This window comes from Pinus tabuliformis, chromosome 1_2 (assembly GCF_031772625.1).
Source record: "Pinus tabuliformis cultivar Carrire ecotype Pingquan chromosome 1_2, CPIR1, whole genome shotgun sequence".
NCBI lineage: Eukaryota > Viridiplantae > Streptophyta > Pinopsida > Pinales > Pinaceae > Pinus > Pinus tabuliformis.
The window spans coordinates 917,509,960-917,534,175 of record NC_142298.1 but is presented as its reverse complement, the minus strand read 5'-3'; positions in this window follow the sequence as shown (position 1 = coordinate 917,534,175).

Below are 24,216 nucleotides of genomic sequence, written 5' to 3'. Positions count from 1 at the left end.
ATGTTGCTAGTAGGAGGGGCATAAGTGTTGGAGGAACTGGTGCCCCCCTGCAGGTAGCCATAACTTTGTTGAGTATATGGTGAAGAGTGTGAAAGGGATCCAACAATATCGTCGGTGGAGTGAGATGCCCTCGGTGGATTGACACTTCCAGGACGAGGGAGGTCTGGAATGATGGTATAGACATAACTAGATTATGCATAAATTAGATCATATCTCAGGGCGGTTTGGAGAGCTTCTTCCTCGGTTTGAGGAAAATGGGATGCGACATCTTTTCCAATGAGAGATAAAAGGCTCCTAAGAAACCAATCTAGATATATATGATCTTCGAAAGGTGGGGCATGACATGTGCTCCTCCTTCAATGCCACTCTTGAACATGGTCGGAAAGGTGAGTGGTGGAGGACTGATAGAATCTAGTCAATAGCTCCATACCAGTGTCGTACCGGAGAGGTAACTAGAAATATGAGAGGAACACTTTAGCAAGTGTCATGAAAATGGAATGAGATGAGGAGGGCTGGTCTATATACCATTTTGCAGCATCTCTAGTGAGCGTGCATTGGATAGTCGAAGACGAATGGAGTCATCGGTTATGGAGTTGGATGAACACCACATGTGGGAGGATCAAACATGGTTGGTAGGATCCTCTCTAGCATTACCCTCAAACTTTAGTATGTCTGAGGAAAGCTTGGTTTGCATAGAGGGCCAACCAACATCGTGGTGTATGGGGTCGTTTATCAACTGGTTAAAATCTGGTAGACTTAAACTAGCCATACAGGGGAGAACGGGGGCTGCTGGATCAGTTCCTGAGACTGTTCCACTTGATATGACCACTGGGATAGAATTGGACCCAACACTAGGTTGGGTTCCTGCACTAGCTATGGGTCCAGACATGGTGACAATATGCGGTGAAGGAGGCTCAGAATCAAATGAGGAATCATAAGAACTAGGAGAAGAGTCGGCGTGGGGACTCGGAGGGCTATGAACTCGAACCTGATGGGGAGCAGTAATATGCCCAAGAGGAAACTAGGGGTGAAGGACTAATAGTCTCTACAAAAAATGACTAGGTGGCGCAATGGTGGTAAGACACACATGACATGGAAATGGTGAAGGGAGATCAACAATATGCCTTTGTATTGATGATGGGAGATAAATTTATTATGTTAAGTCTTAGCTTGGCTGTGTAAATCAAACGCCCTTTGCTTAAGGTGTGCTTGTGTGTTCAAGTGTATTAATTGATTAAGCCCAGATTGTGTTTGTAAAAAAGAAAAAAACTTGTTGAAAATGAATGAAATTAACAACAGAAAAATGAACAACAAAATGATTAACTAACCCTCGACCAAACTGGGTTTGCAAACACTATGCTGGTTGGTGGCTAAACCGATGAAAAAAATATAGAAATAGTCAAGAGATCTAGATGTCGATGTGACCGGGATCAAGTGACACTAAGATGCTGGAAAGTGGTGCAGCAACAACAAAAAACTAGAGAGGAAGATTGCTGCAAAAAGATAGGGGGATGGGTAAAACACCTAGGGAAATCGATGGGACCCTAAGGAAAATGACCAAAAAAATTTAAATTTAAAACTATGGATGGTAACAACCTATCTTAACAGATCTAAAGTAGAAGGGTATAGATATGGAAAATGTGGTTGAAAGTGCTGCAAAAAATCAGACTACTTACTCAGTTAAACTCCTCCTAGAAAGGTGGAAGCGTACTAGAATCCCTAGGGGATGCTAAATTCGGCTTTGATGATTAAACCAGAGTGGATCAAGGCTTAAGAGGGATGAGACAAAGGTTAATAAATCCAGCAAACAACTCTTTGCAAAGCCTAGAAACAGATCTGAGAAAACCCTAAAACCAAGAAATCGTAGGTACTGACCTGTTTCTTTGTAGGGATCACACTTTTTCAGCTAATAAGTGAATTCTAGCCTCCAAATCGCACTTTTTGGGACAAAAAGTGTGATTTCTGCTTCATGGATCCTGGTTGGAAAATCTCAGAAAAAAGTGTCACCTTTGTTGTAGCTGGTTCCCTTGACCGGCGAAAATGACCAAAAATCTTGTAGAAGTCAGAAATTTAACAATTCTAGGGCTAAAAAACTAGGAAAAGCTAAGAAAATTCAAAAAAGAAGAAACCCTAATCTAAAAACTGAAGGTTACCTAGGTTTCTGGATCTGAAGTATAAGACCGAGTGGAGTCGCCAATTTTTCTGTAGTGTTTTCTTCTCAAAGATGTCCGAAAAGAACCCACTTAAGATTGTGGATGATAAATAATCTAAACAATATAAATGGTTGCTAAACATTGTAGATCTACAACAACTGATAGAAACAAAACCTGCTAAAGAATGGATCTATGCTACAATCATGGCTAAACAACAAAAAGAAAGAGTAATAAATCCAATAATCCAATGGAAATCATATATATAAAGAATAGTTTTATTATAACACTTGTAAAGGGAACAAATAGATGTTAACAATCTCCCTCTATGGGATGGGTTCTTGGCTATCCTCAAACATCTTCAGCTTGTGTAGAGTCTCTCCTTTAAAATGTGTAAACCCAGAAAAAATATGGTGTGTGACAATGAAAATAATTAGAGTTACAATAGTGAGTGCAACAATGAAAATAATCAAAAGTGAATAATGATTGGAAAACCCTTCTATTTATAAAAAAATATTGAGTTATCCTCGAATAATGAGAAATAATAAAATATTATTGACCCATTCTTGGAATAACCACTTGGAATATTTTATTATATTTGGTTAGGAGTGATAAAGCATTTAAACTTTTATTTATAAATAATAAATAAATGAATGATTTATTTATCATCTCAAGGAATCAGTTGAAGAATAATAAACAAATAGTGATTTATTTAATTATTCTTAAGTGATTTAGTCAAATTTGACAAAGAATAATAATATAAATAATGATTTATTTGTTTATTTTTCATGATTGGGTCAAATATGACAAGGAATAATAATTGAACAATGGTTTAATTTAATAGTCCTAGAAGAAAATCAAATAAATAATGATTTATTTAATTATTCTTCATGGGTTTAACTATAAATTACTTAACAACGGTGGTTTATTAAGTAATTTTTCACAATGAAAGCAATTTTACTATGGTAAAATTGGCTTTACATGTTGTACTTCGATCCATCTAGTAAATTAGGCTAGATGATGAATTTTTTGGTGATAACAATTATCATAAATCCAAAATAGGTAATATGAATGAAAGGACCTTTAAGAGTTTTTTTCTAAAAGGGTTAAGGGAATAGTGCATTGAAACATTAAATCTCTTGAGTTCCAGTGATATGTATAGGAAACCTTTTACTGAAATAACTTAACTATGTAGAACTTATTCTAGAAGCCAAGATAAGGTAGGAAAAAGGATTCGGGACAACCCAAGGGATTATGTGTCTAGGAATTCTAAGCCGGTGCAGGGTGGTGTCACTCGAACTAAAATAGGGAACCTCTTAGAAAAATTTAAATCAAATATCCTGAATACTATTAGTGATCAGTTGGATACTTTGAAAATTAAGAGGAAACAAATTGAAGGTTTCTTTGGCTCTTTTATGTCCTAAATGCAGATGAAAACATGCTGAGAGGGAATGCCCCATAAATGTAATAAAAGTGTTGACAATGTTGGACCCACCAACATGTCAAGGGATCTCCCCGGTAAGAAGTCCCAATTAGATCTCAGACCATTTGGTGTACGAGTCCCAACAGTGGGTCATATGGTATCGCCTTGACCACAGTTTCTCATAGAGGCAAGTAAGATGTCCCTATTGGTAGCAAGGGTGTGATGACTGTGACAAGTCAAGGAAGGTGTATGAATGGTTTTAACAGACGGAAAGTGGGGTGAGTGTGCCCCTTGGAAACTTGTAATAGTATGCAGCTTGGAAGGGAAAACATGAGCGAAGATGTTGGGTCCCTATAATACTAGTGATTACCCCATTACTATTGTAGTTATACCCCTTATTTATATTTTTGTGCCCCTATTACCCCCATATTGTTATTTCTGTGCCCCATAGAATCCCTCTATTGTTATTTTTGTGGCTTTATATTATTATTGTTAGGTCGGCTGGATTATATTGTGACTCCTTAGACTCCTATATATAGAAAGGAGGTTTTGTCATTTGTATCATCCAAGAATTGTTCATTTATGTAATGTAAAGGAGGTTTCCCCCTCGAAGAGGCTGAATTCTAAGGCGTTGATCTTTCTTTTCTATCTTTTCTTGAGCTGGTTTCATAACATTTGGTATCAGAGCTTTGGATTCTAGGGTTTCGCTGCTCCAAACAGGTCATCGTGGAATTTTCGCTATAACTTTTTTTCTGTGACGTTTCAGAAGTCGCAAAAAAAACCCATTTGAGAAGAAATCGCGCTGAACCTTGGGTCCGAATTTCAGAGCTTTTCGCGCGATATTTGCGGAGATATGATCTGAGGAAGTTGGTCTTTTTGCAGACTCCTGAATTACATTCAAAACAGGTGACCTGGGGAAAATCGTCATAACTTTCTCTCTGGGGATCGGATTGAAATTTCGTAAGAAGGTACAGAAAGAGGACGGACTGTAGTTTCTTGTATATCTTTTTCAGAACCAAAGGTTGAAAAGTGACACGTGGCACTTCATACAAGTTCGCTCTACTGAAAGTCTATAATCAAGTCACTTGGGAGATTTGCATAACTCTTTCTTGGAGAATCCAATTTGGATCAGACTTGTGGCATTGGAAAGAGGACACAGAGAGCTACTACAGGTCACAATTTCAGAACTAGATGATTGGAAATTACAGAGATACATCAGAGGCAATATCAAGCTCCTACAAAGTGAAAAAAGGTGTGTAGATTTTTTTAAATTTTTGCTTAAGCTTGGTTTGAAAATTTATTTTGAAGGAATTCAAAGGGCATAGTAGAGCATTATTATCGGTAACTGATGCCCCGAGGAAAGAAAATGCAAACACCTAGTAAGGAACCTGAAAGCTCTAGCATGACTCATGAAGAAGAGGAAGAAATGCTACATGATATATCAAAATTACAAGAACAAGTGCAACAAATGTCCCTTGCACAAAAAGGAACAGAATCTAAGATGGATGGTTTAAAGAAATATGTAGAAGCTAAGATGGATGGTTTAAATAAAGGTGTAGAAGCTAAGATGGATGTTTAAAAAAAGGCATAGAAGCTAAGATGGATGGCATGGAAGCTAAGGTGAATGGCATGGACGCTAAAATTGATGATGGATGATAAGATGGAAGAATTGAAGATAAATATGAATAAGTTGCTACAAGAAATGGTCACTAATGGTGAAAGGTAGTAAAGGAAACTCATGATGAGAACAAAAGAAATGTTAATCATGATTCCATAGACTCTAATGTTGGATCGAAGACTCACCATATTCCAAAAATCGATATGAGGAAGTTTGATGGCAAGGATCCCGCCACATGGATATTACAGATGGAGCAATTCTTCGATCTCAATAATGTGCAAAACACACAAAAGGTACGTATGGCAACTTTATATTTGGAACCAAATCAGTTTGTATGGTATCAATGGCTTTGTTCTCGTAAACAATTTATCACTTGGGCAATTTTTACGGAAGAATTGATAGCACATTATGAGGATACAAAAAGCAACACTTTTTTTAGCCAATTGATAAGTCTCAAACAAAAGGGTTCAATAATGGAGCACATTGAGGAGTTCCAAAAATTGAACATAAGGGTAAAAGATATTCCAGAGGAGCATAGGATTGATGTGTTCATAGGGTCTTTAAAGGATAATATCCAACATGATGTTCGCCTTTGGGAACCTGATTCATTAGAGAAGGCATTCAGGTTAGCAAGAAAAATGGAAAGCAAAATTATGGCAACTAGGAAGCATACCACTCACAACTATAAAGACGGAAGTGTTGTTGCCCATAGTCTTCCACAACCTACAAGGTTGACACCACAACAATTGGAAGAAAAAAGAGCAAAAGGGCTTTGTTACAATTGTGATAGCAAATACACAAAAGGTCATAAGTGTGCTGAGAAGAAATTATTCTACATAGATTGTGAAGAGGAAGAAGAAAAGGAGCAAGAAAGGTCAAAAGAAGAGGATATATTCCAGGAACAAAGCCTAGATGAAGAACAAATAAATCCGACCATATCTTGTAATGCATTGGCGGGAATTACCACTCCTCAAACCATCAAGATAGAAGGACAAATCAAGAAGAAAAAGGTAATAGTGTTGATTGATTCAGGAAGCACCCACAATTTTATTCATTGTAGGGTAGCAAAAGAATTGAATTGCTTCCTATATCCAGCACCAGAGTGTCAAGTGATGATTGCAAATGGAGGAACAATAAATTGTTCTGGAAAGTGCCATAATATCAAGCTATCCATGGGAGAATATGTATTGACTAGCCCAATGCTTTCCATTCCAATGGGAGGTGCTGATGTTGTACTAGGAGTCCAATGGCTACAATCCTTGGGTACAATAGCTTTTAATTTTCAAGAACTTTTCATGAAATTTTCTATGGAAGGAAAGGAAGTTGAATTAAGGGGTATTGCAGGGAAACCAGGAAAGATAATCAGCTCTAATGGCATGACAAAGCTTCTAAAAAAGGAGCAAAGAGGTGTAATTGCACAATTATGTTCGCTAGATGTTTCCACATTGGAATCATCTATTTCTCCAGATCTCCAAAAAGTCCTGGACAATCATTCCAAGGTATTTGAGACTCCCAAAGGTCTCCCACCTATGCGTGATCATGATCATGCTATTCATCTGATTCCAGGAAGTGTTCCTCCAAACATCAGGCCGTACAGATATCCCTATGTCCAAAAAAGTGAAATTGAACGTATGGTTGCAGAAATGCTAGAGGCTGGTATAATTCAACCGAGTCAAAGTTCTTTCTCAGCTCCAGTAGTATTGGTGCACAAGAAGGATGGATCATGGCGCATGTGTCCAGATTATAGGGAGCTCAACAAGCTCACTATTAAAGATAAGTTCCCCATTCCTGTCATTGATGAATTACTGGATGAATTGCATGGATCAATTTACTTCACCAAGTTGGATCTTCGTTCGGGATATCATCAAATCAGAATGAAGATTGAAGACATTCCGAAAACGGCATTTAGAACTCATGAGGGTCATTATGAATTTTTGGTCATGCCTTTTGGCCTTACCAATGCACCTTCAACATTTCAAGGTTTGATGAATTCAATTTTCAAACCATTCCTTAGAAAATTTGTGTTAGTATTTTTTGATGATATACTAATCTACAGCAAGTCTTGGAAGGATCATGTTGAACATGTTGACAGGGTGCTACAACTATTGGAGGAGAAACAATTATATGCAAAAAGATCCAAATGTTTCTTTGGAGTCCAGGAGGTGGAATATTTGGGTCATATTGTATCTCATGAAGGAGTTAAGGTAGACCCTAGCAAAATTAAAGCCATTAAGGAATGGAAAATCCCCACATCCATAAAGCATCTGCGAGGATTTCTTGGGTTGACAGGGTATTATCGCAAGTTTGTTAAGAATTATGGGAGAATAGCAGCACCTCTAACAACATTATTGAAGAAAGATTCATTTTCATGGACTCCGGAAGCAACAAAGGCCTTTGAACATCTTAAAGAGGCAATGTGCCAAGCACCGGTCTTAGCTACACCGGACTTCACAAAAACCTTTATTGTGGAATGTGATGCTTCAGGAAATGGAATTGGTGCTGTTCTAATGCAAGATGAAAGACCCATTGCTTTTGAAAGTCGTCCAATCAAGGGAAAGTTTTTAAGCAAAGCTATTTATGAGAAGGAAATGTTGGCAATACTCCATGCACTTAAGAAATGGCGACCCTACCTAATGGGAAGACACTTCAAGGTAAAAACGGATCATGATAGCCTTAAATACTTTTTAGAACAAAGATTATCCTCTGAAGAGCAACAAAAGTGGGTCACAAAGATGTTGGGTTATGACTTTGAAATCATCTACAAAAAAGGGAAGCAAAATGTGGTGGCAGATGCACTCTCAAGAAAGGATGAGGATGTGGAAGCATTGTTGTGTGCCATTTCTATTATCCAACCAGATTGGATAAACGAAGCAAGGGAGGAATGGAAGAATGACGAAGAAGTGTGGGCACTTATTCGAAAGCTACAACAAGATTCCAGTACTTCTGATACATTTAGCTGGCAAAATGATTCGTTATGGTACAAAGATCGCTTATACCTCTGTAAGAATTCCCAGCTAAAACAAAAGATTCTTATGGAATTGCACACTTCTCCCTTAGGAGGGCACTCAGGATTTTTAAAAACTTACCACAGGGTTAAGAAGGAATTTTTTTGGGATGGCCTTAAATCAGATATTCAAAAGTTTGTGGCGGAATGTTTGGTTTGCCAACAAAATAAAGTTGAAACAATTAAGACACCGGGTCTATTACAACCTTTATCCATTCCAAGCCAACGTTGGGAGGAGGTTTCAATGGATTTTATCACAGGTTTACCCAAGTCTGAGGGAAAGAGTGTCATCATGGTGGTAGTTGACAGACTTACCAAGTATGCACACTTTTGTGCATTATCACATCCATTTAAAGCCAGTACAGTTTCTACTGCATTTATGGAAACAGTTCAAAAGCTACATGGAAACCCAAAGATTATTGTAAGTGACAGAGATCCCATTTTCACTGGAAATTTTTGGACAGAATTATTTTCTTGTCTTGGTACTCAGTTAGCTCATAGCTCATCTTATCATCCTCAATCTGATGGGCAAACTGAGATAGTAAACAAATGTTTGGAAGGATATCTTCGTTGCTTTGTATCTGATAAACAGACACAATGGGTCAAATGGTTGCCTCTGGCTGAATGGTGGTATAACACTTCCTTCCATACAGCAACAAAAATGACCCCATTTATGGCACTTTATGGGTATCAACCACCATCCATCACATCATATTTAAGAGAAAATTCTAAGGTTCAGGCAGTGGAACATCACATCGAACATCAACAACAAGTCCTCCAACTCTTAAAGGATAACCTCGTGTTGGCACAAAATAGAATGAAACAACAGGCAGATCAACATCGCAGTGAAAGAAGTTTTGATGTAGGTGATTGGGTATTCCTACGGCTACAACCATATAAGCAAATGTCCCTAAAGCAAGCTAAGAAGGATAATAAATTATCACCAAAGTATTATGGTCCGTACAAGGTGTTGCAAAAGATTGGTACTATGGCATACAAATTGGAGCTTCCTGCAGCTTCTCGATTGCACCCAGTTTTCCATGTTTCATGTTTAAAGAAGGTTATAGGCGACAAGCTCCCAGTTCAAACAATATTGCCAGAACTTGACGAGGAAGGAAAAATTATATTGGAACCGGAAGCAGTCACAGAAACAAGAACTCGACAGCTACGAAATCGATCAATTTCAGAGTATCTTATCAAGTGGAAGAACTTATCCGCTGAAGATTCCACATGGGAGGATGAGAATTTTATGCAGAAGTATCCAGAACTGCTCAAGCGTTGAGGACAACACTTTTTTTGAAGGAGAGGGGCATGTTGGGTCCCTATAATACTAGTGATTACCCCATTACTATTGTAGTTATACCCCTTATTTATATTTTTGTGCCCCTATTACCCCCATATTGTTATTTCTGTGCCCCATAGAATCCCTCTATTGTTATTTTTGTGGCTTTATATTATTATTGTTAGGTCGGCTGGATTATATTGTGACTCCTTAGACTCCTATATATAGAAAGGAGGTTTTGTCATTTGTATCATCCAAGAATTGTTCATTTATGTAATGTAAAGGAGGTTGCCCCCTCGAAGAGGCTGAATTCTAAGGCGTTGATCTTTATTTTCTATCTTTTCTTGAGCTGGTTTCATAACAGAAGATGCATCACAAATTGGAAAGCAAGTTAGAGAGCAATCCAAAGTGATGGTTAAACCAATGAGTGCATTTCATTAATTTTCATACATACTTATACAGAATAGTCCATACATGCACATGTAAGGAAACAAATACATATGTCATTTAGAGTAAATAAGATAGTTGGAATACAATATGGCATATGAATGAAACATGATGGCTTTGTTATAATAAGAAGTGTAAGTTCCAATCATACAATACATCCATGTCCAACCACTAGTTCTGATAGCGTAATGTTACAGTCACAAATGCCTGCTCCTCCAAAGAGATATACTAACTCTACACAGTGGAGAAGCCAAGGCTTATTACAATACTGTCCAAGCTTTCTCTAAGATACTCCTATTGGAAGATTTGCAAACCAAAAGCCTCTACAATGAGTTATGAGGGACTATTTATAGCAAAGGGTGGGGTAACCCTTGACATTCCCCTTTGTGACTCTTCACCTACCCTCATGAATCTTCACCTACTACATGATTGTTACATCCAACTATCGACACTTGGACTTTCACTTTACATGGTGTTACATTACAATGCACATGTACCATGTGAGACAAAATGGGTTGAGCAAGCCATGCAAGACATCACTAACACTGGGACCGTTGTGGTGAGACCAACTCTTTGATTTCCTTGTGATGGTTGATGGTGGCAAACTGATGCCAAGATTAGTCGTTTGTGACGGTGTCCATGCACTCAATGGTGACATCCCGCTAAAAGCGAAATCTTGCCTCCGTTGCATCCGAGTAAACTGATATGGCTCCTCCATCCAACTCATCTAATAGCATGTGCATGGTTGTCCTGGGTATAGCCAGACCAGTAACATACTGATGCATACTATTGGTGCTGATCCCTAAGCATGTGCTAGTGGCTGTGTGCATCAACTTGTCAGAATACATGTTCAATTCCAGTCGGACTTTCTTCTTGTCTTCGCCTCTATGAGTGTGCCAAATGGGTGAGATCACATGCATTCGCACAATGAAATCCATGCTACTGAAATCCCTTACATGTGATCAACAACATTGCTCACCTTGTCTGCTTTGTTCCAACTGCTGGGATGGATCTATAATTTGTACGGGTGCAGTTTCATTAATCTATGCATGTTGCGCCCCCTGCTGTACCTGTTCCTGCTACAACTCTTCTCTCATCTATGTGGCTCCTATTCTCCCTCGAGTTTCTACTTCATCACCTGGAACTCCTTCTCTGTTCCTTTATTTTCCCTCACACAATCATCTTGTCGCATTGTCACCTCATATCCTCAATCTCCAATGCTGCTTCCATCATGAGTGGATCTACTTTGAACTTACAGCTTTGCTTCGCCTTTATGCTATCAACAACCTTCCTCTTGCACTCGCCACATGTGGGTGTGTTGCCTTCTGTTGTTGATGATGGTGTTGGTTAGTGTGATATTGCTACCATATGATCTTGATGTCCTTGTCTACAAACAACTTGATGTCTTCATAGGTAGGTAAGCTCATAGACACTTTCTTAGCTGCAACCCCCGTTGTGCTCTTAACGGTGTCCTTTGACTCTGATCTCCTGAAGGCCATTATACTTGTGCTGCTAAGAGATAGGCAAACACCTATGATACCTGGATACATAGCACCACTCATGGCAATCAATCTATTAGTCGAAAACCAAAACAAACTTGAGGACTGACATGCAACATACCTGTGTGATTGATCAAGAAGGTTGCGCAATTTCTGTCGGGAGGTCGAGAGACTGACTACCAAAACTGTGAAAGGCACACTGTGAGCTATCAGGAGGCTGATTGATTGTTGGAACTGCGCAATTCATAGTCTAGCCTGGCCTGTTGAGGACTAAAACTACGCAATGCATAATTTCAGTCAGCAGTGACATGCAACTAGCAAACTGCATCGCACAGTTTATGGGACCAACAGGACACCACCTCCAAGAATTGCGCAATGCAAGCCTAGAGGTCAGTGCTGGTCTAGGATTGTGCAATTTCTAGAGGGAAGGCAGAGCTTTCGTTTCTAGAAATACACAGTGCTAGCCAGGCAAGGCATGGTCTGGGCCAAGGTAGCCTAGACCAGACGACGTGCAACTGAAAACATGAGAAGTCTAAATGCATGATGAGATGAGTGCAAACATGAGTGAATGATCATACATTCAAATATCAAGTTCATGATTCAGAAAAAGGGAAAACATGCATGTGTGTGAAGCGAGTCGCCACAACACTGATCGTTCATAAAAAAACAGTGTCATGCATGCCACAATAGTAAGATGCAAATGAAAACTGAAACGGTGCTTCTATAAGCTAAAGTAAATCAAAATGACAGTGATCACTCACTGAAATCAAGAAGACAACATTCACACAAGGAAAAACACAAAAAACGATAGAAACATCGTGCAACACATGAAAAGCGGGCTTACCCCAAAACAAGTGAGTTGAATGTGCCAACAACTCCTAGATGCAATTTGGGATGTCAAAGCTACAAGGTCGATGTGAGGAATGAGCTCTGCAGATTCCGATTCTTGAGCTTCGATAAAATCAAGGTTGTGACATGCATGCCACAAATCTAGGAAAATCGACACTTGGCGGGAGGTTTTTGAAATGATCCTTGCATGTAACGTCCAGCTGCTAAAAATAGATCCCTGAATCAACGGATTCCTTTGCATTTTGCCTTGGGAGAAGTAGTCCATGCATGCAAATCACTTTTGCTCAGTCCTAGAGGGAACCACTCAACTTGAAGGCACATGCATCGGCCTGTGAGTGTGGTCTGAAAATATGCACAGTTTCTCCGCTGAGTAGAGATGGTTGTCCTAGAGGGATTGTGAAATTTTTGAGAGGAAAAGGTGTTTATCTCCCAGGATTGTGCAATTTCTAGGCTGAGCAGCTGTCCTAGGTCAGACCTTGCAATTTTCTCAAGGAAGCATGTCTGACTGTATCTCACAATTTCTGGCCGAGCAAGTTGCCTAGCTGGATTTGCACAATTTTTGAGAGGAAGTCTGTCAGGAAGAATTGCACAATTCTGGAGCCCAATTGGGTTTGCACAATTCCTAGAGGGAAGGATGGTTCCCCTCCATAATTGCACAATTCCCAGAGGGAGCTCCTCAACCAGCAACTGACACTAAGTCTGGAAAGCAACATGTGAAGGGGGTGGAACAAAATTGCATGCAAGGGCTGACAAGACTCTATGAAACAGTTGAAGCTGATGTGCTTGATAGTGCAAGACATGTTGCTGAGGATGGTTGGTAGGGAGGCTCCAAAACAAAGCTAAAAAGAAAGTTTGGAGGGTGGTTGTAGCCACTACAACACTTGATGACACATTGGTAGAAATCCAGCTCTCTAAATGGACCTTGTTTGCAAAAAACATGTATAACTCCTCCAGAAGTATTGTTCAGTTCTCTGGTCATCTTGGTTTTCACACTTGCTTGATCGTAATATGTAGCATCTCCCAAGCCCTTGGTTAGTTGACACACATTCCAAGCCAAGCCAACATAGTTGTTTCGATTGGGGATGAGGGGTATATTGGTGCACAAGTAGTATAGTCGTCATAGTTTTAGATTCATCTTTGGTGTTGCTCCATTGCTTGTAGTCCTAGACAGTACCACAACGGAGTCATGCAGGAACACAAACATCTCTCCATTGCTAGCGAGCCTAGTCAGTACCCCGATAGAGTTACTTGCATCACCTCTCTGCGTAAGAAGCCTTTCTCTTCTTTCACCTTCATTATTATTATTATTTTCATATTTTCATTTTTTCATAACTGTGCATAACACTTATTCATTTCAGAGGCGGAAGAGGGATCCCGACTTATTGAGAGAAGAAGAGGTTGTTCCTTCAGAGAAGTAGTTTATATATACCTTTGATGTGCTTGTTAAGGTTTTCCCCCTCACTTTACTCTACTTGACTGAGATGACAAGGATTAACCCAAAAAAACCGACTAGAGTAGGTGATATTAGTTAGTGTGCAAGCGTTGTGTTTTCACCAAGGTTCTCTTCGAACAATACATGTTTTCCATTGATGTATCATGGAATGAACACAACAAGTTCTTATGTAAGAGAGCGAACAACAGATAACCAAATGTTGATGGTTGTACACGTCCTCTTGCACCTTACCCAACTTGTTTCAAGAGTCACACACATCCATGCGAACTAACCTACGGACATGAACAAGCAAAAAAAAAAAAAAAAAAAACAAAAAGCAAAAGCAAATGCATAAGCAAAGTGAATGAGCAAAAAAGCAAGCAAGCAAGAAAACAAACAAACAAACATACAAAGAAAGAAGAAAACATGCATGCAAGTAAACAAATCAAAGAAAATACTACTCCTACTCCTAAGCTAATAGTGCATGGGTCGTCTCATGTGAAGTGATACTTCCAATGCATCCACCGTCACATTGGTTGACCCATGTTAGTGAAGGCATGGTTCATGAACAACACAGCTGTGCAAACCAGCAAATGTGAAACATACAACAATGAAGATAGACACACTCCAAGCTTACAAGTGTCCACAGAAAAAAACATGCATGACCTGCAGTGTGTGGACATACCATGATGCTGTGTGACACTACGTGTAGATGTTGAGCACACAGATACTCTTGACTGTGACATGCAAGCACACATGAGGAAGGTATACCACTTACGTTGTACAAGTGTGCTTGCTGAGTAAGATTCCTCCAATGCATGAGCGATGGAGTCGTGTAGTTCGAGTGGAGGAAGTAAAATCTAAGTGTTGGATTGTTCTTCAATGCATACAGATGAGTGATGAGGAGCCTTTCATGTTTGAAAAATTTCCTGATCATAAGTGAAACCAACCTCAAGACAGTGAGGGCCTGACATAACCATCGGCTCGGGTTGAAGTGCCTTGATAGTTTGTGGGGTTTTGACTTCGTTGACAGATGAATCATAGTAGAACAGTGGCTTAGATGGATTAACAACAAGTGAATCAACATCATGATCAGATGATGAGGTAAATAGATTATGACAACCAAAATTAGAAAATTCAGGATATTTGTACCCATCCTCCTGATTTGATGAATCAAACAGAGGGGTATATGAGATGTAAGGATGTTCACCCTCTATGTTTCCAGAAAAATAAGATGAAAGATCAAGTGGATTTTCAATGAATGATTGGTCCTCTCTGTTGTCGGATGATGGGATGACATATGGTGTGTCTTACGAATGATCAACAATGGGTGCATCAGTGGATGGAGCTACACATGAAAAATTAGGGATGGCAGGATCATCAAGGATGTTAGGAAAAAATGGAGGAGGTACGAACAAACAGGGATGGTCCTCTACTGTCGGTGGATGTTCAAGCTCCCATTTACTCTTCATGAATGCCAGTGCATGTTGGTTTTGCAACATGAACTCCGTCAATAGATAGATCCTCATTCAAGACAAGTGTAGAGTCTAGAATGGAAGAACAAAAGGCAGTGCCAATCGGAAGATGATTAGAATATGATGATGGAGGTTGAGGTACAAAATACATGTGATAGTCCAATGGATTTGCAACTAAGCTTGCACGAAAATTGGAAGGAGAGATGTTGGGAGGATGTGACGGTTGAACATATGTGTTTTCATGCTCTCCCACATCACTCTGTGATGGTGGAGTTGTTTGATGAGGGGACGGTGGATAGTCACCTGTGACAACGACCGTGTCCATCTATGATTGTGCAACTCCATCACCGAAGTATGTTGAGTGGGGCTTAAGCTTGAACTTCTTCTTGGGATTGACAGATTGGATAAGACAATATTGTATCTGTCAATGAGATACTGGAATTTCATCTGGCTTTTTGGAGCTTGAAACTGTAAAACACGGAAGCACTGCCAAAAATCATCAGGCAATTCTTGCAGAGCCTTTCGTTGCTCTAACAATTTTTTGTCAAGAGGTTCTAGATCAAAATTATGGAAAGTAGATTCAATGAGATCATAGAACTACTCAAGTGAGTGCATGCTGCCAGGTGGCATACTCCAACACCATCGTAGTGGATATTCGTGAAGTGTGTATGCAAGTAGCACACTGGCCTCTTCTGCATAGAACTCGTCTGCAAGGAATGCATAGAATTCTTCTAATAACTCAAGCCAGGCTACTTCGCCTTCACCATCATATGTGAATTTGACCAAGAGATCAACAGAATCCCTCTTGATTTCGAGAGGTTCGACATACAAAAAACATCATGGAGGGGTGAATGTGATAGTATCTGTTATCACTAAACAAATTTCAAAGAAAAGGGGTAAGGTGAGGAAGAATTGGTCTTGGTCACTTTCATGTTCCTTTCATGCATAAGAAGCACTTGGCAAGCTCAGGGTCAGCATAGAGCAAAGTTCTCCATTTCAATTCAAGCAAGGCAGTTAGCACTCAAGAAGAAGAATGTAGCTTTGAGGAAGTCAAAAAGGAAATTGATGTCTACCAACCTTGAGATTTCCCAATTCAAGGAAAGGGCAAGGAAACATGCAATTGAAAAGGCAAAATTGAAGATCTAAAAACACAGCTAAGCCAGTGGGAAAGGTTTCCTTAACTAAGGAAAGTCACGTAGCAAGTAAGGTTAAGTCCTCAAATTTTGACGATTTGCCTTGTTGAATTTTTCCTTGAAAAATTATGCCTCTGCATTTAGTTTTGAACAACTTTAGAACAGATGAAAGGGACATTCCAAGATAAAGAAACTCAAGACAGTCAGATTTCGGCATTAAGCTGTGTTTTTGAAATTACACAGCAGTTTCGCAGCGCACTGCGAAACCCCTATAGCAGCCTGTTTCAGCAGAAAAAACTCTGTTTTCTGCGTTTACTAGTACATTTCCAGAAGGGTTTCTGAGCAGCTGAAAACTTAATTTTGAAAACTGAAAGAGGCTTTTATTCCTAACATACCAAAATACAAAAACCTCTTTCAGTTTCTTCAAATTAGTTGTGAGGTGGGAGGAATTTATGGTTACACTTGCGCTACGAAACTGCTGAAAGTCAAGCTTTGTCTACTGGTTTTAGCAGTCTTTTTCAAAATCAGTTTTTGGTTACAGGAAGACGTATTTTGGAATTCTGAGGGAGGTTTCTCTTCATAACATGTCCATATACAATAACCTATCTCACTTTATTCATAAGTGTTTTCAGTTGGGATATACTAAGCTTTCATTGAGACCCTAATTTCAGAAAACGGATTTTTCCTGTTTGCCACGTGTTTTTCAAGGATAGTTTCTGGACAGCTGGAGAAATGTTTTCAAAAACCAAGAGAGGTTTTTGTTCTGGACAACATGGGATACAAAAACCTCCTTCAGTTTCGTAAAATGTGTCATGGATGAAGAGATAAAGGCTCTGCAATTTTCAAGGATCTAAACCTAAAAACAGGGAAACATGTTCCCTAATTTCTAGGGTTTGTCATCAGCAGTTGGGTGACCACGTGGGAGGCTTCATCAAATTCGACTCCTTGAGGTTGCAAGTTGTCAAATAATGCTTTAAATGCTTAGATAAGGTTGTTGAATCATGATAAGGAGTTACAATCCTAGTTGTATTAGGTCTCTAGGACTGCTAGTTAGGTGTCATTTGCATTTAATAGTTAGTTTTGAGTATCAATAGGCGTCATAGTAGGATGAATTCGAATTTCCCTCATGCTGGAGGAGGAATCTAAGTTGTGTAAAGAGCTCTATATATAGCAGAAGAGCTGATGTACAAGGGGTTGGAAATCTTTATGGAAAAGCTTGTATTTGGCATATGTATGACTCCTTTTCAATAATAGATGCTTGACTTTGCTTCTCAGGATTCATGAAGGGTTTTTCATGTTCAGAATATGTGATGTTGTCCTTTTTCTTAATTCTTACAGTGGTATGGATGTATAATCACTCAGAATTCACTGAATGTGCTCTGACTTCCTGTATACATGCATAAACTGTGTGTCCCATATGAGTTTATGTTCTGAATATTTAAACGCTAAATGCCCTGACTTCCATGTAAGGTTGAGTTCATTGTTATATTGAGGTGTTGTTGACTCCATAAGCCCAATGGATAGTTTTTTTTAATGTGTTTCCACCATTCATATTTTTCATACTTGTTTCATAGAGTTAGCCATCTAATCTTTATCAAAATCATTAACCTTTGAGAGAGCCCTCTCAGGTTGAGGAGGCTAAGCCTCAGCCAAAAGTTGGTTTGAAATAGTTACTTGAAGTCTTCCTGGTCTGCAGCCTTCCAGGGCCTGATTTTGAGATAACATTTTGGTGCGTCTGCCGGGAGCCTGAAGTCTATTCATTCCCGAAATTAAGAGACTGAACTTCTGAAGGTAGCAGGAGCTCAAACATCTTTTTGAGGCTGCAAAACTACCTTGGCGACTCCACACATCGAATAAGAAATTTGAAGGTGACTCCACTGCTAGAAGATCAGTAGCTTGATGAAGTTTCAAGATGAGTTCCACTGCAAGAATGAATGCCAGGTATGCTCCTATGAATCGGTCTCATATCCCTAGTTTTCCAAATCCTATGCCAAAGGTTGATTGGTTAGAGGATCTTCCAATATTCAAAGATGAAAAGAAAGATGATGCTGCTCTTCATTTGGTTAGGTTTCATATGCATGTACGCAGTCTTAAGGTTCATTTCCCTGAAGATTGTCTCATGAAGATGTTTATGACCACTTTAGAAGGAAAAGCATGGTCTTGGTATAAAAATTTGGAAAATGGTTCAATATATTCGCTTGCTAGTTTTCATGATGAATTCTTTGAGATGTATAAAGAATGTTATCCTTCCTTATTGCTGCTCAAAGATTGCTGTAGACATTCTTTAAGTCTTATTCAATACTTGGAGGATTGTTATGATGATGATGAATTCATGGATGAAGAAATTTTAGAGGCTCTTCATAACAATGCATTTCAGCACCAAGAAGAAAGTATAACATCTCATGAAATGCAGCATGAAGATCAGCAGGGGTTTATTTGTGAAAACCATGTTTCATCCTTTGATATGAATGAAAAGATGCAGCAGATTTTTCAGTCTTTTGATCATTATGAGTATGAAATTGATTGCAAACAGCAAGAAGAAGTACTAGAAGATAGCTTTTACGACCCTCAAGCAGAGGAAAAGGTTGGTTTTTTATGTCAAACTTCTCAGCAGCTTACAGCAATAAATGATCATAAGAAAGAGGAAAATTACATTGTTTGTAGGCAGCATTTAGAAAAGCAGTTCGATAGCATATCGAAAGAATCTTTTGTGGTTGAGAATCAGTTGTCTAAAGATGTATAATGTTATGATGATCATCAACATAACTATGTATTCTTTGACCTTATAAGTGAATATATGGACAAGCTTTGCACTCCGGTCTTTCATTTTCATTTGCATTATGAAGATCAAGTATATTATGGGTTGATTTGGTCATCTCACTACCATGGTTATTTTGAGGTTGAATGCAGTCAAGAGCCTCCAATATCAGAGAAGAAAATTGATTGGCTTTATTGGAAATATCATGTTTCTTGAGCTACAAGTGGAGCTTGCAGCTGATAGGGTAGGTAGATAGGAAAATGCAAATAAGCTCAAGGTTGACTGAGCATTTTTTTTAGTAGATGTAGATTTCTTTTTCCTACAGTGATCATCAAGCTTAAGCCCGAGGTGAAGGCCCAAGAAACTTAAAGGAGATGTTTTTCAAATAAATTTTTGTTTATCATAAAAGGATAAGGCACTGGAACTGCAGGTTCTTAGTGTACCACAAGGGCACACTATCCCAAGTGGAGCCACTGTTATCACTAAACAAATTTCAAAGAAAAGGGGTAAGGTGAGGAAGAATTGGTCTTGGTCACTTTCATGTTCCTTTCATGCATAAGAAGCACTTGGCAAGCTCAGGGTCAGCATAGATCAAAGTTCTCCATTTCAATTCAAGCAAGGCAGTTAGCACTCAAGAAGAAGAATGTAGCTTTGAGGAAGTCAAAAAGGAAATTGATGTCTACCAACCTTGAGATTTCCCAATTCAAGGAAAGGGAAAGGAAACATGCAATTGAAAAGGCAAAATTGAAGATCTAAAAACATAGCTAAGCCAGTGGGAAAGGTTTCCTTAACTAAGGAAAGTCACGTAGCAAGTAAGGTTAAGTCCTCAAATTTTGATGATTTGCCTTGTTGAATTTTTCCTTGAAAAATGATGCCTCTGCATTTAGTTTTGAACAACTTTAGAACAGATGAAAGGGACATTCCAAGATAAAGAAACTCAAGACAGTCAGATTTCGGCATTAAGCTGTGTTTTTGAAATTACACAGCAGTTTCGCAGCGCGCTGCGAAACCCCTGTAGCAGCCTGTTTCAGCAGAAAAAACTCTGTTTTCTGCGTTTACTAGTAAATTTCCAGAAGGGGTTCTGAGCAGCTGAAAACTTAATTTTGAAAACTGAAAGAGGCTTTTATTCCTAACATACCAAACTACAAAAACCTCTTTCAGTTTCTTCAAATTCGTTCTGAGGTGGGAGGAATTTATGGTTAAACTTGCGCTACGAAACTGCTGAAAGTCAAGCTTTGTCTACTAGTTTTAGCAGTCTTTTTCAAAATCAGTTTTTGGTTACAGGAAGACGTATTTTGGAATTCTGAGGGAGTTTTCTCTTCATAAAATGTCCATATACAATAACCTATCTCACTTTATTCATAAGTGTTTTCAGTTGGGATATACTAAGCTTTCATTGAGACCCTAATTTCAGAAAACGGATTTTTCCTGTTTGCCACGTGTTTTTCAAGGACAGTTTCCGGACCGCTGGAGAAATGTTTTCAAAAACTAGGAGAGGTTTTTGTTCTGGACAACATGGGCTACAAAAACCTCCTTCAGTTTCGTAAAATGTGTCATGGATGAAGAGATAAAGGCTCTGCAATTTTCAAGGATCTAAACCTAAAAACAGGGAAACATGTTCCCTAATTTCTAGGGTTTGTCATCAGCAGTTGGGTGACCACGTGGGAGGCTTCATCAAATTCGACTCCTTGAGGTTGAAAGTTGTCAAATAATTCTTTAAATGCTTAGATAAGGTTGTTGAATCATGATAAGGAGTTACACTCCTAGTTGTATTAGGTCTCTAGGACTGCTAGTTAGGTGTCATTTGCATTTAATAGTTAGTTTTGAGTATCAATAGGTGTCATAGTAGGATGAATTCGAATTTCCCTCATGCTGGAGGAGGAATCTAAGTTGTGTAAAGAGCTCTATATATAGCAGAAGAGCTGATGTACAAGGGGTTGGAAATCTTTATGGAAAAGCTTGTATTTGGCATATGTATGACTCCTTTTCAATAATAGATGCTTGACTTTGCTTCTCAGGATTCATGAAGGGTTTTTCATGTTCAGAATATGTGATGTTGTCCTTTTTCTTAATTCTTACAGTGGTATGGATGTATAATCACTTAGAATTCACTGAATGTGCTCTGACTTCCTGTATACATGCATAAACTGTGTGTCCCATATGAGTTTATGTTCTGAATATTTAAACGCTAAATGCCCTGACTTCCATGTAAGGTTGAGTTCATTGTTATATTGAGGTGTTGTTGACTCCATAAGCCCAATGGATAGTTTTGTTTAATGTGTTTCCACCATTCATATTTTTCATACTTGTTTCATAGAGTTAGCCATCTAATCTTTATCAAAATCATTAACCTTTGAGAGAGCCCTCTCAGGTTGAGGAGGCTAAGCCTCAGCCAAAAGTTGGTTTGAAATAGTTACTTGAAGTATTCCTGGTCTGCAGCCTTCCAGGGCCTGATTTTGAGATAACAGTATCCATGATAGATGTGCAGAGGTTCAAAACTAGATGAGAGGACACATCTACTCATCTGGACCTACTTCTAGGGCCAGAAATGTTGACGGTGTTGGACCCCCCAACATTCCAGGGGATCTCCCCGGTAAGAAGTCCCAATTATACCTTAGACTGTTTGGTGTAGGAGTCCCAACAATGGGTTGTATGGTATCGCCTTGACCACAGTTTCACAGAGAGGCAAGTAATATGTCCCTGTTGGTAGCAAGGGTGTGACAGTTGTGGGGAGTCAAGGGAGGTGTATGAATAGTTCTAACACATGAAAAGTGGGGTGAATGCACCTCTTGGAAACCTGTAATAATACGCGCTTGGAAGGGAACACACGAGCGAAGATGCATCACAAACTGGAAAGAAAGTTAGCGAGCAATCCAAAGTGATGCTTAAACCAATCAACATATTTCAGTAAGATTCATACATACTTATACATAATAGTCCATACATGCATGCGTAAGGAAACAAATACATATATCAATTAGAGTAAACAAGTTAGCTGGAATACAATACGACATATGCATGAAATGTGCTGGCTCTATTATATTAAGAAGTGTAAGTTCCAGCCATATAATACATCCATGTCCAACCACTAGTTCCGATAGTGGAACATTACAATCACAATCGTCTGCTCCTCCAAAGAGATATACTAGCTCTGCATAGTGGAGAAGCCAAGAATCATTAGAATATTGTCCAAGATTTCTCTAAGATACTTCTATTGGAAGCTTGGTTGACCAAAAGCCTCTACAATGAGTTATGAAGGACTATTTATAGCAAAGGGTGGGGTGACCCTTGACACTTCCCTTTATGACTCTTCACCTACCCTCATGACTCTTCACCTACTACATGACTGTTACGTCCAACTATCAACACTTGGACTTTCACTTTACATGATGTTACATTATAATGCACATGTACCCATGTGAGACAAAATGGCTTGAGAAAGCCATGCAAGACGTCATTGACACTCCAACCGTTGTGGTGAGACCAACTATTTGACATCCTTGTGATGGTCGATGGTGGCAAACTGATGCCAAGCTTGGTCGTCCGTGATGGTGTCCGTGTGCTCAATGGTGACATCCTATTGAAAGTGAACTCTTGCCTCTGTTGCATCCAGGTACACTAATATGCCTCTTTCGTTCAACTTGTCTGATAGCATGTGCATGGTCTTCCTTAGTGCATCTAGACCACCAACATACTAATGCATATTTTCTGTGTTGATCTCCAAGAATGTGTTTGTGGCCGTACACATCAACTTGTCGATGTACATGTTCAGCTCTAGTCGGACTTGCTTCTTGTCTTTGCCTCGGTGAGTGTGCCAAATGGGTGAGATCGCATGCGTGTGCACAATGACATCCATGCTGTTGAACTCCCTTATATGTCATATCAACACTGTTGACCTTGTTTGATCCGTGCTAGTTGTTGGGACTTAGCAACACTCACGGAAAGCAATCTATCAGTCGAAAGCCAAAAAAAACTTGAGGACTGACTTGCAACATACCTGTGTGATTGATCTTGAAGGATGCACAATTTCCATCAGGAGGTCGAGAGACTGACTACCAAAACTGCGCAAGGAAAAGTTCGCGCTGTCAGGAGGCTAACTGAGCACTGGAACTACACAATGCATAGTCTAGCCTGGCCTGCTAAGGACTAAAACTGTGCAATGCATAATTTCTGTCAGCGGTGACATGCAACCAGCAAACTGCATTGTGTAGTTTCTGGGACCAGCAGGACATTGCCTCCAAGAATTGCACAATGAAAGCCTGGAGGTTAGTATTGGGTCATAATTCCACAATTTCTGGAGGGAAGGCAAAGCCTTCGCTTTTGAAAATGTGTAGTGCTAGCCAAGCAAGGCACGGTCTGGGCCAAGGCAGCCACACTGGCCGACGGGTGATTGAAAACATGAGAATTCTAAATGCATGATGATATGAGTGCAAACAAGAGTGAATGATCATACATGCAAATAGCAAGTGCAAGAATCAGAAAACAGGAAAACATGCATGTGTATGAAGCAAGTTGTCGCAATGATGACTGTCCGTGAAAAAATAGTGTCATGCATGCGACATCAGTGAGATGCAAACGAAAACTAAAATAGTGCTTCTACAAGCTAGCATACATCAAAACGACAACAAGCACTCACTAAAATCAAGTAGATGACACTCACAAAAGGTGAAAAAAAAAGCGACAGAAACTTCGCATAAGACATGAAAAGTGAGCTTACCTCGAAACACGTGAGCTGAATGTGACAACAACTCCTAGATGCAATGTGGGATGTTAGATATGCAAGGATGATGTGAGGAATGAGCTCTGTAGCATCCAGTCGATGAGTTTTGGTAAAATTGAGGTTGTGACGCGCATGCCACAAATCTAAGAAAAGAGACACTTGGTAGGAGGTTTCTGAAATGATCCTTGCATGTAACCTCCAACTGCTAAAAATAGATCCCTCAATTAAAGGATGAATTTGCATGCTGCCTTGGGAGAAGGAGTCCATGCATGCAAATCACTTTTTCTTGGTCCCGGAGGGAATCGGTCAACTTGAAGGCACATGCATCGGTGTACAAGCTTGGGATGAAAATTTGCGCACTGAACAGAGATGGATGTCCGAAAGGGATTGTGAAATTTATGAGAGGAATAGGTGACTGTATCTTAG